General features: G+C 34.0%; 1 protein-coding gene and 1 long non-coding RNA gene across 5 annotated transcripts in view; one reads left to right on the top strand and one right to left on the bottom strand.

The window, feature by feature from the left end:
* The window catches only part of LOC114251602 (uncharacterized), a 61,842-nt gene that overhangs the window by 30,565 nt on the left and 10,536 nt on the right, over positions 1–20,741 (bottom strand). Inside the window, exon 1 of one of the 4 annotated variants that reach the window (XM_028185928.2) lies at positions 10,267–10,401. The exons of the other annotated variants lie outside the window; for them this stretch is intronic. The gene's annotated coding sequence lies outside the window, so the exon portion shown is untranslated. Of the gene's footprint in view, positions 1–10,266; positions 10,402–20,741 lie in introns of those variants that run through there. 4 annotated transcript variants of the gene reach the window in all.
* LOC149502976 (uncharacterized) lies at positions 12,941–14,283 on the top strand. The gene is made up of 3 exons (XR_016323151.1): positions 12,941–13,445; positions 13,529–13,776; positions 13,881–14,283. It is a non-coding gene; the product is annotated as an uncharacterized LOC149502976 (long non-coding RNA).

Raw genomic sequence — 20,741 nt, 5'->3', positions numbered from 1 at the left:
TCGGAACGAACCGACGAAAAAATTATTTACCTATGAAACCTCGAACGCGTAGTACCTACTAATTTCCTACTTACATATGTAAAATCGTTATGATCATACGCGTAATTAACTCGGTCAACTCATAATGATTACGCGGCTAATTGTGATCGGATTAGACGCGTGACTCAAGAGAGGTCAAGGCACGTCACTCCGACTTGTGGATGGCTAAGATTAGCGATGACGCATTTAGGCAAGGCTCGGTCACTACCCCATACTAAAAAACAACTCGCTCACGTGCGAATCTATACGATATACGAATTACTGAAGCTAAAATAAAAGGCGGGAACCATCAAAAGATCTTCGCCTTCAACTTTTTAAGCGTATATTTTTCAATAGCTCCCGCCAAGCTGTTTCGTGTACACGTCTGCTGTGTATAGAAGCTAAACCGGCTAAGGCTTTCACACGGCGGAACAGAGATTTTTTTCTTTGACCGGGCAATTCTATTGAGAGCTCGGATTCACAATACCGCAGCCAACGAACAGCCGACGAGTCAATAAAGCCGGAACCCGGAAACACGTCGTTTCTTAAGCGCTAAGAGTTTTATAGCTGCATTTGCGATTTTGTTTAAGTTTAACTATTGAAACAATTCAAAAATTAGCATATAAAAACAACTGATAATTACTATAAAAATAGTAAATACAACATAATGATAGTATAAAAAATAGTAAATACAACTAATAAGTACTATTATTCTACGGGATCTTACGATTATTTCCTCGATAAGAGAACGACTCAGCATTGGGGCGTATAGACATCGCAACGTGAATATCGCTGATAGACACGATGTTGAAGTCTCGACTGTATTGTATTTTTATTTTCAGTAAGCCCCAATATACTATACAACGACTGATAAAGCTTGAATCCCAAATACAAGTACAATTTTCTGGTTTCATATTCCCGGTCTGATAAAATAAAGCTTCTCGTTCACTATATATTTAACTGGTCTTCATCGTTCTGCCAATAAAATGTTATATTAGGGTTCCCATACGCAAGTAGTCAAAAACAGAATCCGTATATATGTACACACAATTCGCATTGTAGGCAAAATTTTGGATTTTACCGATTAACCTATAGAAGTTTAAAAAAAAACTAGGTAATAACTAACCCTGCAATATATTTATTCCAAAATTTCCGAATAACAGTTTGATTGAAAAGCTTTGATGGGTGAATTAGCTCCTGCATGTTTGGTATTAAATGGTTATCATAACCCATAGATCAGAACTTAAAGATGCTATTCACTTTGAAAAGTGAGGTCTATTATAACGACTGTCCCATTCTTCATGGCAGAACGTTGCATCACGTCGGAAATAGACTGGATGGCGGTGTCTAGCCATCGGAACTTATAGACACGCACTACTAACAGTTAATGTGGTAATTGATTAATTTTGCGGAATTACTACATAGCGATAATTCCTTTATCATGGAATTTCAGTACATATTAAAATAAAATAAAATAAAATTGGTAGCGGTCTGCGGAATTAGAACATCGGTATAGTCGATCGATACGAGTACTACTACGTCTTATGCGTTAGACGATTTCAACTGAGATTTAGAGGGAATACCATCGATAGAGATATATGTCCAAGCAAAAAATCTAATACGTCATAATTACTAGTTTCTTTTGTTACTCAATAGTGGTTTAAATTTAATGCCCCTGAGATTTCTTTGTTTGAATAGCTTACGTAACACGTTGTGTGTCGATGCCAGAAAAGTTTCGTTTGAAGACTTTGAGTACGTCGGGTTTAATTGCAGCTTTATTAGGACCGTAACTAGATTTTTAAGTGATCAATTGAAACATGACGTTACGACATTTTTTAAATTTGATAACGGTGTATTGTGGTTATAGCCACCAGACAACCTTGAAAGATTGGTTGTGGTGGGCAAGGTAGAAGGGAAAAGACCCACCGGCCGGCCACCGAACCGTTGGTCGGATCAGATAACTGCGCTCACTGGACTCTCTGTTAGGAACGCCCTGAGAGAAGCCGAAAACCGAAGCAAATGGAAGCTGAGGGTACAAAGAGCCACGAAGGGCTTTCAAGGACACGACCTTCAGCAATGAAGTATTCGACTAAGAAGAAGAAGAAGTGATTATAGCATAGTCTTTTGTTTTCCATATTATATTTGACTTACTAGCGCTAATATCAGTAGCGTAAAAGTGATTCTCGTTTAGGTTACTGTTGTCTTCTTTCGTTCTCGCTTAAAATTTGATCAGTGGCCAACACGCGTTAAGTAAGTATTTTCCTACGGTATTGTTATTATAATTCAATGTTTTTACACCACAAAGAGTACTGATAAATATTGGAGTTTACTCCTTTAGAATCGATTTACATATATAGGCCCGGGGTATGAAAATTATGGGGACCAAAATCGTACTAGCATGTCACACGAAATGCGTTATGCGCATGTCACACGAAATGCGCGCCGGGCTGCTGCGCCGGCAGTCCGCCACAAAGCCTCGTACTGATCGCGCGTTTCTCTCATTTTGTATTTTCATATATTTGTTAGTCGTTTGTTTTGTGTCTCGTTAATTTGTTAATAATCTGTAGTGTATCGTGTTGTCGTAATATAGAACTATTTCTCGTATTGTTTCGTTTAATTTTTTATATCCAGTAAACTCCAGTCGTGCGTCGGAGCGGACACACACACTTTTTTTTTTTATTCAGTAGCGTATCATGTACACTTTTTGTTTAGGTTTCTTTGATGTTCAAGAGATGTAGTTTTAAGAAACCATGAAATCTTCACAAGGTTCATTGTGTTGTAGGTTGTGAAACCGGCAAAGATATTTAGGCGTAGAAAATATGTTAGCAAAAGAGGGAAAAACGCAGAAGTTAATTTCTTGCAGTATTTTAAAGGAATTATGAAGGAACATCATCGGTTATCATCGCCTACGATGGGCGGGACATGTGGTTCGAATGGAGAGTACCAGAATGCCGAGACAATTGCTCTATGGCAAACCAGAGGGCCGCAGAAGTCGTGGCAGAGCCAAACTCCGATGGTTGGATAGCGTGGAGCGCGACCTCAAAAATATCGGCGTCAAGAACTGGAAGGAGAAAGCCCTGAACAGAGCAGTCTGGAGAGACATACTGGACCAGGCTAAGGCCCACCCTGGGCTGTAAGGCCTAAGATGATGATGATGATGATCATCGGTTGATATGGCTATTTTTTTTGTATTCGTCACATAACAGTCTAATATGTTCTTCGGTTTTTAGAAGTCTTAGACAACATTAAAACTATTTTAACGATTTAATCTCGCCTTTATTATTTTCAACTGAAATCTGAAATCGTCACGACTGAATCCTGACCACGAAACCTATAAAATAATCGAATTGTGGGAAATAATAAACACTAGATTCAACCGTAAAAGTAATATGCAAACATTTATAGTAATAACAATAATACTATAAACATGAGACCTTAGAACTCATGTCTCGAGGTGCTTTTTTTTCCACTGGAGAAAATGGCCGGATCTCGCGCGCGATGTCTCTAGGTGGGTGGCGGCATTTACGTTGTAGATGTCTATGGGCTCTTAACCACTTAATACCAGATGGGCTGTGACCTCGTCCACCTAACTAAGCAATAAAAAAATTCCCCTTTACATTTTGTACGAACCTACTATTTTATTTCATAATATTTCTTTTCTTACTCAGTGGATGTCTGCAAGAAATCGCTTTGAGCGATAAGACTGTCTATCATATTATTATTATAATGTAGGTAATTTATTGCTTTCGGTACGCAATAAAGTAATAAATACTCTACTCAACTAAATATTAAAAAACTTGATCGTGTTTTATTTAAGCTTCTAATACAAAATCACGTCTATAAATTGGTAATCGTATTTAAATGCATAAAAACATAACTGGAATTCAGTCACAGGCAAAATATCGTGTTCAATCTACCCGATTGCTTCAAACAGGCGGTATAATAGACATCATGTTAGATTGGAAGCTGTGTCATTATGTAAGTGAACGTCCTCAAATCGCTAAAGATTCACTATATAACGTGATAAGCACTGTATTCCCACAATGTATTATGTATGAAGAGATAATGTAAGCTCGTTGTAATCCCAGACTCACGGCTCTGAACAAATGAAGAATGAACGAGCATTTAACAAAGTTCACTGAACCCGATATCGAATGTTTTTACAGGTGTAATATTACTATCAGAAACATTTAATTTTGCTAATACCGTTTATTGATTATGTTAATTCACAACATATTCAGATATAAAACACAAATCTGGATGAGTCATTATGTAAACAGTGATAATATGTATTTTGTTTTTTTTTTATGCACTAGCTTGATGAAGACCTGTTAATGATTTATTTTTAATGATCAGTATTCTTTGCTAGGATTATTAGACATTTTTTTGCCATCGATATTTCAACGCAACTTCAAAGTTACATCATGCCAGGAGCGCAATCTTTCAGTGTCCGGAGTATAGTTGCATATTCCAACTATTCTGTGACTGGTAAGTGAGTTCAAAGGTATCAACCTCGAAAGGATGTGCTAAAACTAGCCCTAGCCAGAAAAGTTATTCTCAGAAACTACCACCGGATCGGAATCGCGACCCACTGAAAAGATCCGGCGAGAAACTCAATGGGTTAATTCTGTTTGGACTTCGTTAACTGCTCAGTATAAGCCGGGCCGTGAGCTGTGTACCTACTATGAACTTCATGGACACTTTAAGTTCTACAGTAGTAAATTAGATGGCGCTGGTTTTATTCATTACGTGCGTAGTAAGCAGCTGCCCGGCATACATATATCTAATTGTACTTATTACCTAACTGTCGTTGAAATTCAAATAGTGATATTGTATCAACCTGCGCGACGTTAACTATAGGTTAACATTATTTTTCATTCGAAGACTAATGTACATTTAATACGGTTGAAGTCAATTAATGGATGTTTAACGTCTTAAAAGCATGCGTGGTGGGTTTAATTTAAATTCCATTTGCAATCTTGATCGAAATCGTAGAGCAGAAGCCTCGGGCAAATTGTTTACAACGCCGGAATGCGTCAAGCGTGGAAAGCTTTGTTACCACTGCTAAACCTTATAGGGAACAATATTTATGTAACAATGTAACAGGGAAGTGAATTTGCATTAATCGCGTCGTATCGTTTACTCAATACATTAATTATACAACTCGCTGTAAACTATGCAGGCGCGCCTATCTGTAAATGAAAATTATTGCGAAATGTGACACAAGGTTTGGTTGGTCAAAAACTGGTCTTTTTGATTTCAAGTACGTTCGTGTTATTAAAAAAAAATTATCACCTAACTAGCTGACCCGGCACACTTCGTATGCCTCAATCGATAAATAAAATACCTAAACTTTTGTATAAAATAATCTTAAAACAAACAAAAGAAATCCGTCCGACGGGGGACACATCAAAGGAAAAACAAAATTGTTAGTTTTATTTAATTCCGAGCATTTTCATATTTATTTACCTTTTAAACCTTCTCTGGACTTCCACAAATAATTCAAGACCAAAATTAGTCAAATCGGTCCAGCCGTTCTCGAGTTTTAGCGAGACCAACGAACAGCAATTCATTTTTATATATATATAGAAGATAGAAGATTACTTAACATAAGTACAAAAAAGCTTGGCATAACTTTAGTATACAAACAATATCAGACTAATATTAATAAAAATTCTACAAAAAAATTGTAAATCGAGCAGTTATTAATTGTTCATATCGAAACACTGACGGACGCGATTCAATGTTCTTTTGGATAATATTTTTGTTGTGAAATAAAAAAAACATATGTTCTTGGCCTAGATTAGAAAACGTTTGTCAATTATTTTTACAGACGTATTGCATTTAAAACATGTTGACATTAAAATCGTTTTATTTTTGTAATTACAATTTGCCGCGCACGCTAGCTGTGCGAAGGATTATGGATCTATTATTTTCAAAATAGCGGTGCTTATTTATTTTTAATGATTATGCAGAGATGATTCACTAACAATTTTCTCCATTTTTAGTTATTATATTATAAATAAATTACAAAATAGAATCCAATGAATATTTTTTTTACATAAATCCAAGCATATACTTACCCGAAAACGTTAACCTCCTACCGTAGTAGGAAAAATGAGTTACTAGTCGCATTATGAGTGAATTGTTGATAAGTTTATAAAACGTGAGTACAAATTCATAATACAACGATAAAATATATTCTTTTTCTCGCTACCCCGATTAGATACGCTATCAGCGACAGTGAAAGGAACGTAAATGACACATCTAATTCGGTTCAAGTAGTCTTCATACATATACAGGAATGTGGGTAATCCAATTTCCATTACTATTTTCCTATCGCATGCTTTATCTAGATTGCATTGTGTATTTTCGTTTGTTGATTCGATTGAAGCAACGTGAATTCCACTTGCAATCTTTTTGTTTATTATGATTATTAACTTTCATTGTTGCATTTGTGGAACGTTCAGTTCTCAATTCAAACTATTGTTCGCTTATTACTATTGCTGTGTTATGAATATTAAAACTGATCACTTTTTTCATTTTCGAAAAAATAAAACATTTGTTTTCTACACGAAATATATGCGTGTATAATGGGTTAGAAGTCACGTTTACAAAGCTTGCAAAGGTGCAAGTAATTAAAACAATGTTTATTTTGTAATTACGTTAGGGATACTGTTATGTAATCCGTAGTAGCCATAACGTAAATTCTACCGGAGAAAATTCAAATTATTTGGAATGCAAAGTTTACAAGGCCAACAATAAATCCAGCACCGATACTCAAAATGGAATTAGGGAAACAAGGAGAGAGCTATGTAGGAAGGCTGGTAGAAGAGAATAACTATTAAGGACGTGTGAATAATGAATCTCTTTTCAAGCATAATAGTTCAAGGAAAGTGTCGATATCGATTTTATTTAAGAAAAAATTTCAACATCGTAATATTTTGTCATTTGCAAGTCAATACGACGGTGCTGACACAAAACTCTCCACGACAAATTACGACGCTTCGCTCATACAATAAATCGTAAAATCTAAATCAAAAACGACGTGAGACGGTCACGCTTATAAACATACAACATTAGAATTCATAGAGAGGATATTTGAATCGTTTATCGGTTATATAGTAAGAAAACGAGTGTTCTCTAAGTTTTCAAATGTAAACAAACTAGGGAAATATGTATGTGTCCTCGATAAGAGGTACGCACGTATCTTGAAACCGTTTCGCGAGTAGGGTAATTTGTTGCTACTACCTAACTGTGCGCAAGCACTGTATTATTTAAACATAAACGTTCTAAATTCCGTTACAAATTAAAAGTGAGATTTTTATCTTTTTCAGAACATCTAAATTTTAGTACGTATATAAATAAATGTTTATAACAATATTGTTCAATTTACAGAAACAAAAATCGATGAAGTAAAAGAAACACCAAAAGAAGAAACATATTTTTTTCTCCCTGTGGCACATTGCAATGGATATACTATTGGAAACGAACCGAGGAGGGTTGACGTCCGACAGGTGGCTGCTCTTGAAACTCTTGCCAAATCCCTATGCGGCATAATAAGAGGACATGCTGCGCTATCCTCACATAGTGTGGGATAAGCTCAAGAAGAAAAAGATTCCCACTCCATATTTAGACATAATGACCTTATTCTTAATTATAATATTGTTCATTGCTTTAATTGCAATTATCTACTGCGTATATCTTAGGGGCGGTATCAAGTGTTTGTCAGATTTGAAACAAGTTACTGTCGGCTTTATGAATGAAGATTTGAATTCCAGAGTTCCTTACCGAAGTTTCATAATAGTGGATGAAATGAAGGCCAAATACAAATGAGACTCTAATTTTTTTTTTATTATTATAATTTCAAAGGGCAAAGTATTTTATTTGGCATGATAACGTAAGATTTACAGTTTGAATGATTTTTTACCGGAAAATGTTGACATTGTTAAGTTAGGAAACCAATGTATGTGGATTCCTATAAAATGACACATCCATCAAGTACCTACAAAATTTGTCATCGAATTCTTAAATGTCGTAATCAATGACTGCTTAAAGTGGTCCAAACAAAATGGTGATTTAATGCGAGAATGATGATAATTGAACGAACATGTTACATTAAGATTATTTGAAAGGTTAATTAATATTTAATATAACATGTCGAGGTTGAAGGAAAAAAAATAAAAGGTCGTCATACGTACGTCCTTTTAGGAATTATATCGACATAATTTGACACTATTTTCAATGTTGCTATTTATGAAAGTTCCGATTATAATTTAAGAATTAAATATAGTGTTACAATTTATTTCAAATTCAATAAAAAATTAAAATACGTATTCTTTTTTAATTGGCATAAAACATTATCTTATATTGAAAAAAAAAAGTATTTTAGAGATGAACTGTTCAAGTATAATTTGGTAATAACTTTAATCCAGAAAAAGGTTTATTAAATGAGGTCGTGCGCATAGATGGATGCATCTCAATATTTTGAGTTACGGTTGTCTATGTAATGAGTCATCGGAATGTGTGACGATGCATCGTAACCTTGTTCCGAGGCAGTAAAATAGTTTGTATTCGGAGGCATCTTGCTTATAATCTTAATGACGTTAGTAGCAAACAGGTTGCCATACTCGAATCGGTTAGATGTAACGTGAAAAGGGCTTACTGCATAGTTAATGAAATTCATAGATAATACACATAAATTAGTTATAGATAAGCAACTCAAGCACTCAACAAAAATGTTTACGGGCGTCGGCCACTAGATGGCTTCGCTTCAATTAGTTTCTCATTGCTCATGTAGATAGCAGTAATATATTACCTATCCTGTATTTTATTTTTAATTAAGGATTTTTAATGTATATTTTCAGAAACCGCAAACTAAGACTTGTATGATTTTTTATTTTTTTCATTTTCTGTGTTCAGTTATACAATAATTAAATGCCATAACTTTAACAATATATAAGTTAAGGGGCATCCGCTACAAGATGTCGCTAGTTTCCATGCAAAAAAATATTTGTCTTAAAGTGTCGCAGTTTTAAGGCCCTGATGCTATATAACAATTCCTTATTACTAGTGGTCCCGCAGTAGTCGAAATTCGTATATAATTGATTGAAATACTTATAGTTTAAACATTATTATGGTTCTATTGTCAAAGACATAAGTGTTAACAGCATCACTATTATTTCTTCTTCTTTCCTTTTTTTTTCTTCTTCGTACTTGACACGTGTATGTAACCTATTATTTGCATGAAATAAATGGCTTATTATTATTATTATTGTCAAAGACTATTAAACTTTTATAATCACAGATTTCGCCCAGACTACATTATAGGCAAATATGTAATATTATAGATATACAATATTAACCTACCTATTCTCAATTTGACCACAGACTAAGCAATAACAAAAGTTTGATAGTAAACAAAGAGTGATATGTGTGTATATAAAAAATATTAGCATTCTGCACTCCTTCCCTGTATTTTCTACATGTAAGTGTGTGAAATTTCATACTCCTCCGTCTGCACAATTTTCGTAAAAAGGGGTACAAAGTTTTTGCTTCACGTATTTACAGCTTACAGCATAGCTTTTCCTTAATGCATAGAAATGTCATAACGCATCATACTAAATATAACCTACTATTAGGATAAACAGTGATATGCAGAGCTACACATAGGCAGTGCCCACCGGGAGTTAAATAGCTATCAGAACATAAAGCAATGTAAATTACATAATCGTATTGTACATATAATAGATTCCGGTAGATATAGGCTGGTTCGTGATACCGACCCATGCGGGCTCCTCATAACCCCACCACCTAATATTGGCTTTAGTTTATTCAGTAATATCAGAGTTTGCCTTTTTCTCAATGACGCCTTTCTTCAAAGAAAACATCACCGAGTGGTTTTATTACAATCTACTCCATTAATTATCACACTTTGTAATGAAATGCTTCGAATTTACTTACGGTTGACTTCCTCTATCTGTGCACTGATTTTATTATGAAATAGTCTGGTTAAGTTATGGGTTCATACATATTTATGAAATTCTATCTTACAAGGTCTCGTTTATCAACCTGATAGTTAATAGCACAAGAAAATTAATTTTTAATTAAAGAGGAAACTTGATTTCCTTAACTTCAGCTAATTTTTAGTTTCATTATGCTAAAAAGAGCTTAGTAGTAAAGGAACAATTTAGTGTTTTGGATTTTTTTTTGTTTCTATACAAGAAAACAAATTTTAATAGTACCTACCCGCTCGTCAGATTTTACTTGAAGTGTAATTTAATAATATTAAACAACAATTTTTCGGCACTTTACTTTTTATACACAAAACATGAATATTTGGTAGTTCACTAGAAAATCACTTTAATAAGTAAACGAGAGAGATGAAGCGTTCACATCGACGGGAATACTCCACGGAACTAAAGTTATTTTGTCGACACCGCCGACTCGGCGCGGCCCGAGCTGACATCGCGTCTAAGTATCTTCGCGATTGCATCGTTTACCATGCTATAGATCATCGCTTTTCCTGGCACGTTTTACATCAATACCGAACTAAAAACGCAATGGATTTCGGAGAAGGGTAATGCTCGAGGGAATCAATACGATGTTGTGTTGTTGTATGTCGACGAGTGACGAGGTTTAAGGAGGTGCTCTGTCAGACGGGATTTCTCGCACGTGAACGAATTTGATTCGAAAATAAAATTGTAATATCAGGTGAATTTTTGTCGAAGAATGTATTAAAGTGTCATCTTAATGTGAGAAATCATCAAATAAAAACGATTTTCTAGTAAAAATTAACACTGTATTGGTCGCAACGTTCACTGTACTCTCTGCGATAGTATTCTGTGAGCTTCACCACGGGAAATTGTTCTAGCGAAAATTTTGTCTTGCGGTCGTGTATACTCGTAATCTAAGACAGGACTAGGAAGAGAAAATCATCTACAATATATAAATACTATAATAGAAGACTAGAACCTGAGCATTTGCAAGACGGGACCCGACAAGCCAGAGACGGGTTCCGCTAGTTTTTCATCTTCAACCGTCCTTCAGGAATCCTCATATACCTCACACACATATACCTCGATCAATTTAAAGACGTGCATTGACAGATCGAATTTTTTACTCCCTCCTTGAGAGAACCCGACCCGCTTATTGTTGTTAATGAGAATGTTCATCTCCCAATCAAGTGCTTAGCTTTCAACGTGACGAAAACGACGGCGGAGCTATGTCTCTTGACCATTTCTACTTGATTGGCATCTACGGTATGTTCTCAGAAATGAGTTTTCAGTCAGCATTAGAAATGGACTGAATGAACAATGAGACCGAAGATCGCAGCAAGTGGAGGTGTTGCTGCAGCGTTTCCGTCGAAGCCACGATCTTGATTGTTGAGGGAACGACTCGAGAAGGATGATTAGAGTAATAAAAAAATATTAGGTTAATATCAAAATCGGTTTGTGGTGATATGATTAATTTATAACCATTTCCGACAACCACCATAACTTGATTAATAATTTTATCGGGTTTAGTCTCACATAATATTATGATAAATTATAAGTTTTTCATAACACATATTAATGCAATGCATTTAAAATATGTCCGTTAAAACATTAAAGTATTTGCGGACTAGTGCAAACACTGGTCTCCGGGTAAGGCGACACTGTTTGCTGTTTCACGAACTCATCAGAATATGGGCTTTGTTAGCACTACGTGCCCAGTTTCGTGGGAGCACAATGTGGGAAGTCAACTATTTCATCACTGTAAAATTGTTCTAACTGACCATAAAACAAATTTTGTTGTTTTAGAAATATAAGTGAACCGTTTTAGGACCGGTTTTTTATGGAATACTGCGTTAGTTAGTATTTTTACGGGCTTTTACTGTTGTAGTTATTTTCGGGGCCAACATATTGTGTTTTTTTAGTAGAAACGTCTTTGGCACGGCTTTTAATATAACGAACTATTTTTGAAATATAGAACGCAAGTGAAGTGTAAAAATAAAGGTGTATTGAGTTCGCTCTTCCGTTCAGTGGGGTCACTTCCTGGTTTGTCAGGGGTACGGTCAGTAAATCCGATTACCTCCATATCGATCGTGCTTATTCTAGCGTTTAAACTTTATAAGCGCAGCTTAATATCGCTGAAACAAAATGAGGATAATAATATACCGCATCGGTAATGAACAAACTATGCGTCGAAGACACAGATCGAAGAAGACACGTTTGCATACCTGTTCGAAATGCGGATGTGATGACGAGAACGATGTAAAAAATCCACACTTAGGTGTAACCAAGGTGAAAAACTCCATAAACATGTCAAATGTTCGACATCATGAATCTTTAGAACTAAACACTAATGTCATTTATTTAATGCGGTACTTCAATTGAAAATGCGGATTAGCCGCGCTTTATTGGTCGAAATTGTTTGTTCGCAAGATCCGAATAATATTTATTGTTCAAACATTTCAGTATACCGGATTAATTTTTTGTCTGGATTAGATGGACATACGCGGTCACGCATCACAAGTCCGTAAATATCCCATAAATGTCCAGTCTACGCAGTCTAGCGCACGGGGTTGAACACTACCATTGAATTAGCAAATTCATACATAGCGTTAATTTGAATTTAATACATGAGTAAGTAGTTTTGTGGACTACATTTTTTACTTTTTTTTTAATCGTAGATCCGCAGTCAGCCGTTGAATTAAATGTAACAGACAAAGAAACACTTTCGTATTAATAATATTATTTGCTATGTAGCTTTTGACATCCAACAAAAAGACAATTTCCAAAGATCTTTAAAAGACGATAACTTTGTTGCAAAATCAGATTTTAATGAAATAAATCCTGTATTTCACTTGAAATCTCATCAATCTCTGTCTACTATGAAAATCAGTTAACGGCCGTTTTCAATAACGTATCTGAGTTTTCGGATAGATAGCTATCTCCGAATATCAGCAAGAGCGTATCTATCCTTAGTTTGCGTTTCACAATCACGGATAAGTGCTATCTCTCTTTAACCAACAGTAGATAGCTTCTTCCCTCCGATTTATCCGAGCCTCTTGATACGTTTCGTTCTACTACAAATACGAAACAACATCAGGATCAAGACTTATTTTATTTTATTCTAAATTATAACTATAATTTAACCAGCATATTGTAGACTATCATAAACACATTTGTTTATAACAAAAAGTAATAAAAACATATGTAGATTTTTTTAAATTGGACGTATTGCTATTTTTATCCTAGTCGAAATTATGAAACGAAACGTTTTGACAGTCCGTTTGCCAATAAGCAGTGATCAGTTTCTTTTGTTTGTTTTTCTATTGTTTACCTACTATATTAGATGATGACTTACCTCCAAAACGCTTTAAAACTTTCGTTTATAATTCTAAGTGTGTAATTAAAGAGCTACAGTGAAATAAAATGAATTCTGTAAGTATCTATGAACTACATTGATAATAATAATTTTACTTTGAAAACTTTGAGTTCAAGTTTAGAAAATATATCTTTTTCAGTCAAGAAAGGCAGCACCCATGACAAAAGATGAGACGATGACTCTAGCAGAACTTGTGGCGGCGAAAAAACATTTCAATAATAAGGCAACAAATGCCACAAACAATAAATTGAAGGAGCAGGCTTGGCAAACCCTTGTAAATGATTTTAATTCGTCGATTCGTCGTTTCCCACGAACTCCATCGCAGCTTCGACTAAAATGGGAAAACTTAAAGAACGCTACGGCAACATAAGAAACAACCTTAGTAAGGTTAGTATAATTAGTTGATTGTTTGTCTCTAATAACACATTGATAAACATGATTTTTTCTTCAGGTTGCCGTAGTATTTGAAATAATTATGCTCTTTGTTACAGGCTGGAGGTGGTAAGGATTGCAGATGAAATTTTGGATAAAGCATGCACATTGTTGTAGGTCACATATAATATTTTTAACACTTTTACAGCCAAGCGGAAACAAGGTGGAAGAAAAGAAATGCAAGGCTAGCATAGGGACAATGCATTAGCAGAATATCTAATAGCAAAAAAGAGACTTGACTTGGAAAATAAAGAAAAGGGTAGCAAAAGTTAAGTTAGATTTAGATAATATAAAAAATTAGAAATTACTTAAAAGGAATATTAAATTTCATAAATTAAGTAGGCAATAATAATTTTATGTTAGATAGTTTTTTAAGTATATGTACAAATTCTAAATTAAATATCTTGCATGTACTAACTACCATGTAATTATCATTTTGGAAAATAAAAAATAGTCAAATTATCTTTGGAGTTTATTTTATAAATTATCTTTGGAAGCAATTATTTATAAGTACATAGTTGTATTTCAGATGTAAGTTTTGAAAAATTGTTATGAACAATTATATTATTTTCCTGTAATGTATCTGCGACTGAAATTTCTGATTCTAATTCTTCTAAATTCATACTTCTGACGATATTATGCAGCATGGCAGCTATAATAACAGCTTGCATATTTTCTAGTTTTAATCTACTTTTCAATGATATACAGGGAGTCTTCTTTTACAAACACCAATGCATCTGAAAATTATACATTATTCGCTTAAATTATTTTACAATACAGTATAACAAGCTCTTAACTAAAAAAAAAGATTACCTCTCTATAGTATTTCTTGTTTTAATATGTGATTCATTTTAAATCATTCCGATTGAGTATGTGGGTTAATTAATCACGTTAAAAGATAGGGTTGTGGGGATAGCCTCTATCGGCAAGCAAATAGCAATTTCCAAGTCCACCTTGTTATCAATGTTCTCTTGATATGTAGATAATTTATTATAATAGTGTCATATTAAATTCATATAAACACCTAAATATATAATATAAATAAATAAAAATATAATAATAATATATAATAATAATAATATAAATAAGGTAATATAAATAAGAAATACCTTTTCAATCGGAATGGTTAATTATAGTTGTATCATGAGTAGACCCAGGCCATCAAGCAACAACATTTTGAAACATCAATGATGCATTGCACACAAATTACACATTCAAAATACTCTTTTTCTATTTCTAAATTCCTCTCCTATATTTGAATCTGTAACACAAATATAAAATGTAGAGGTATTAGTGTGTAATAAGAATGAAGGTAAATAGCCTACCAGGTTATTGTATTAGTATATGAATGTCATTTAGGGCACCATGGGAATCCAGCAGTATTATAGAATTCCTGTTGAGTGTGATTTTGTAACACAACAAAAATTAGGTATAATTTTGCTATTGCTATAAACAAATATAAGTTGTAATAACGAGTACTTTTATGGTTAAAATTTATCTTACCTTTTTGACGTTACACTCAAATATGGTCTCATTAAATTAATCAATTCATTCACAACACCTTTGCTCAGAAATCTATAGTCAAATTCGTAATTATTGATCTTCGCCATGTAATTCAGACGATCTTTATTTTCCTAACCATATGATATCGGCCTCACTATCACTATCTGCATCACAATCCATTATCATTTGAAATAATTCCATATCACTATCATCACTGCTACAATATGCCAATATGAAGAGAAACAATTATTAAATTATAGCGATTTACTTTCGAAAGATAAACATGTAACCGGCCGATTTTGACAGATAAGCGAATGCCCATACTAGAGATAGCGCCGCCTACCGGAGAGTTACTTAAAACTCATATTGAAACGGAAGTAAGCACGATTTGTATGAGCGTTCTATCTTTAGCAGGTTATCCGTCCTCCCGACGATGGATAGATAAATCCGATAGGAACTGCTGCCCGTCGATAGGTTATTGGAACGTAAGTAAGGACAAAAATATAGATTTGTCTATCTTTAGTAACCGAAACTAGGGATAGATAGGTTATTGAAAACGGCCGTTAGTAGTTCCGGAGAAATCCGCGACTAAACAAAGAGACATACATATAGAAAATAATTACAAAAATTTATAGTTTATGTTCTAATCTTTAGTTAATCCTTTTCTATTTTTATTACTTTTCTTCTATGTATGGGCACACCGTATTCTGCTATTTTTATACGTCTATTGTTGTCCTTCATCGTAATAGTAGTACATAAACCTATGTGTTTGGTACATGTTTCCTTTATGAAACATTCGACCTCAAAGGTTAACCTTTTTCGTTTTTTTGGGTATGAAGTTCAGCTAATAATCAATAAGAAGAGTTAAATTTTAATGTTTTTAAGTTGTTTTCTATTATTCATTTATGTTTGTGAAACTGGATATTTTGCGTAGTTTAAATGGGTTCGTTTGCCTTGAACCATTGAGATTTTCGTAAATTGAACAGATATTACGTGATTAAAAGACATAAAACGTTACCATGACTCGAAGCGACCCTGACCGTAGTTAAATCGCTTGGTATGAAATATTGCCCAAATATATTCCCCAAATATTTAGTTATTTAATCTGATTTCTTTTAAAGAAACATTTTAAAGTCTAATAAAACAAATCAATAGATTTAAAATAAAACAATAATGTTAAACAAAATAATTAAAGAATGTGGATGCTGTAATCGAAAACGTAAACGGAAAAATGCGACCTTATTCGGTACTAAAATTATACGAAATAACATCAGCAAAAAGTTGGAATATTACCGATAATGAGCAAGAACTCGTTTCGATCGGGGATCGCTATGGTTAAGAGACATACTCGACCAGTCCTTGACACCTCAAGGTTGTTAACATGTCATTATAATCAGTAATGCAAGCAGCAAGGTTTTATATATGGTCTAAAGAATGTTATTGTCTTCGTATTATTATTGTCTTCGTATATATTAATTGAATATTAATATTCGTTGTCCCGTTCTGTTATGCATTACTAAATCTATTGTATAACAAACACTTCGCTTTAGTTAGCGTTGGTAAACTTGAAGCCGGCTGTCCCTAAGTGGTAATTAGCGGAGAAAACCCTTAACATACGTGCAAGTGGTAGGACAAAACCCTTGAAAAGGCGTCGTTTTAGCTAGCACCTGTATAATAGTGCTCGGGTCTCGGGATTTAATGACGACTATTTGTTGTGAGAAGCCAAGCAATTATACGGAACACAGGGCGGTTAATCATTTTCAGCCAGCGGACTTCTCGTCTCTTCAGCTTTATTTATTTTTTTGCTCTGTATGGGTTTTACGTGTTTGCTACGTTCGGTTTTTTGTTGTCATTTTTGCTCAAATATTTTCATTTTGAATGAAATACTCGAATACAGACTTGGATAAGTATCCAGCTATATGTTTTGCCTTATTAATTAAATACGATATTTAATTTAATTATTTTTGAAGTTCTTTAGGCGCGTTATGAAAAATTTATGATATGATGTAAAATTTTACGATGCGTGCGCACCGTGACACAAAATTAACAGAATGAAGTTGCCCACTAAACCGCTCATTACAATACGACCGACGTAACTTGGCGAGTCTGAATATAGCCGCAGGTGAACTTTCCGAACCGTACCGAGAATTATCGAATTTATACGATGTCAAGAAAAGGGATGTCCAATATGCGTGTTTGAGGATGTTGTTTAATCGATTTTTTTTCAAATTGATTAAAATTTAAATAAAAAAATAAAAATTTAATAAAAATAAAATATAACTTCTTACGCGCGTACATAAATACACACACCCTTTTTTTCAATGACTATGTGTTTGCAGATTAGACTTAAAGATAGACAGATTAGTTAAACTGAGAATGATTTATCTTATGAAGTTATTTATTAGATTTACGTGAGTTATCAATTTTTACAGTTTAATCACTTGTTCATTAACCTTCGTACCCTTCGACCGTGTAATCGAAATCTGTGAAGAATTCGAAAGGTCGGAAACAATTTTATTCGTTTTAACAAAAATTATACACTTCAAACATTTGTGAAACACTACCAAATTTTTTTATTGTGATTCATCTAGTAGGTAATAGTTATTTTTATTTGTATAATTATTTGTAAATCGTAAAATCCATAATGGCCTATAACGTTTTTCTACTGCTTCTAATAGATGTTTTATAGATGCCTGTTAAGGTGCGTAATTGCCGAAGAAAACGTGCATAATTAAGGCACTGTGGAACTAATTTGTTAATTATTTTGAATATGCTTTTAGTGAAGCGACGTTCCGACTTGGGGTAGGCGACAGCCATCTCGGGAATACTCAAAATAGTCGCCTTTTCTCCGTAAAAGTCTATTGGATTGGGACTCTATAAATAAACTTATACGTCAGCAAAGATATGGTGCCTACATCTCATCGTTTTTATTGTGCTTTTGTTAACGTTGCGGATTGAATTTTGATGAAGGCAAATATAATTTACATTTACAGCTATTGTTTCATTGCGCCTCGCCAATCTAGTGTTGAATATATTTACATGCTGGTTTTGTATCTTTGCTCTAAGAGAGTGAAGACCTAACGATTTTATCGGACCGAAAATTCAATCACGAAACAATTTTTCGCGTTATTGCTCCGATGACTTGCTGTAACTTTTGAAACGATTTGTATTATACACAATTTTTTGAAATCAAGACTTATGATCGGAGCTATTTTTTACAACAACGTGGAGATAGTTTTTTTTTATATTATGTATCGCAATTAAATTTTTTAGATCGAATGTTTAATTATATCTTATCTTGATCATAGTTGCGACACCTATAAGTATACACCTATAAGTAAAACCAGTCACTTTATATAAAATGCTCAATTTGAAAAGTTGATATCATGTACATATATCCGAGTTTAAGCTTGTACTACATCGGGATATATTCTGCAACAATTTTTTTGTTGCAGTATATATCAGAATGCAGAAATATGTAGAATATTTAATATAGCTATATATGGGTGCATCATAAATAGACCAACTTATCATTGATATTTACATTTTAAAACGTTATTTCGTTCATTTCATTGTAATAACACGGACAAAGCTTAGGTACAGTAGGTACAGTAATGCCATCAGTTTTTCTAACGCAACTTAAAAAAAAGGTAATCAAGAAGGTTCTCATGATTTATGGAATTAAGTAGTTTCGAGAATAATATGTAGTAAGCACGTGATATCTACCTTGACGCCTCAAATTGTCGGAACTAATGGCTATGTGAGTGAACTTCAGGTGTTGTTAAGAAACTCAGTACCTTGCTCGACAAAGTTCAGTGCTCCTCGAGACGACGCGTTCACATTGACAACGTGACGATGGAAAAGCAACTTTACTATCAACATTTTTTGAATCAATTAATCTTGCCATTGTTTTATAGTAGTATCCTGACAAATAATTACAACATACTTTGTTGACGTTTTGACGTAAGACCACCTCGGAGGATAGAAATATTATACCCGTTCGTATGTGTAACACAGGATACGTCGTTTATATTACAAGGGCATAATTTGTATTTATACTTCGAATGCAGAGACGTATGGGCGTCCTAAAGTGGGCGAAGACATTTTGCCACGCTTTACATTCAGTGTTCTTGAGTGTTGCAACCCGTAACACAGTAGAATTCCGGTCCTCTATTACTGGACCAGAATAATAAACATGTCATTCGATCCATCTGATTTGAAATCGATTATCCTGAACTAACGAGGATGCGTGCGTGTAAATTGTTTTCCTTAAAAACAATTTGGTTTGCGATTGCAATTTGAATAGAATGACTTGGTTGAAAATGGATATTAAGAATTTGTTGTTGACAAATTATATCCTAATAAATTTCCAATTGTGACTTCAATATCATTGATGTAGGATTTGGTCTGCAATGCGCGAGACATGCTGAAGACACTCACTAATTCTGGTACTATCTATATTTACGGCGCTGTGTTTACTATATGAGTGTATTTATTAACATTTTCACTGGTTTTTATTACTTAATGCTGTCTAAGTCATCGCGAAACGTGGAAATATAGATATTACTAATAATTAATATACAGTACATGTTGAAAATGTTGAATCAGAAAATATATATTATGTTTTTGTTTCAAATACAGACAATACATATTCATTGTAAAGTTATGTTTATTATTTTGAACTTTTAAAACAGACTTTTTGTACAAAGAAGGAAATGTTTCCAAATATAAGTAACTTTTATTTACGCATCACTAAGTTTCTCACGGATTTGATTAAAGTGAAACGTTCTGGTCCGTTGACTGGATAAATTAAATCAATCTTAATATAGACTAGACATTTTTCAGTTTCTAAATAATCACGAATGAATGCTCTTGTTTTCAATTGCATCGAGATCGATTTGAAAGGTTTATTTAATCAGAATAAATCAGAAAATTTATTTTCATTCAGCGGTTGTCGATTTGGATTTTTAATATACTCATAGATGTTATTCAGTGTAGGTGTTTTTATAAGACTTCTACTATATTTTGAATTCGCTTTATTGAAAAGGTAGGTACAGAGCAAGCCTCCCTCAATCACAAAGCATTTAATAGGCCGATATTTCAGAACTTTGTTAAATGATTCCAATTGTTTCTTCGAAAAGTGTGGTATACTCGTATTTTACTATCCAACAACATTGGGTATTCATACACAACTAAAATTCAATGTTTTCATTCCTAACGTATTTTTATTAATAACAATAAAGCACAAATTCGCGAAGCAGCTTTCCAATGAATTCCCTTTTGAGCTAGCGGAGCCCTCCAGTCTTGGGGAGGCCCCAAAGTGATCTAGGCCAACAGGAAACCCTCCATCCCAAAAAATAAGCGGCCAGCATAGGGGTATAAGGGCAGTCGAGTCGGGCTTAGTGCCAGAGACGTAT

Source organism: Bombyx mandarina, chromosome 05, assembly GCF_030267445.1.
Source record: "Bombyx mandarina strain Sakado chromosome 05, ASM3026744v2".
NCBI lineage: Eukaryota > Metazoa > Arthropoda > Insecta > Lepidoptera > Bombycidae > Bombyx > Bombyx mandarina.
The sequence above is the reverse complement of the archived record's forward strand: the minus strand, read 5'-3'. Positions and strand labels throughout refer to the sequence as shown.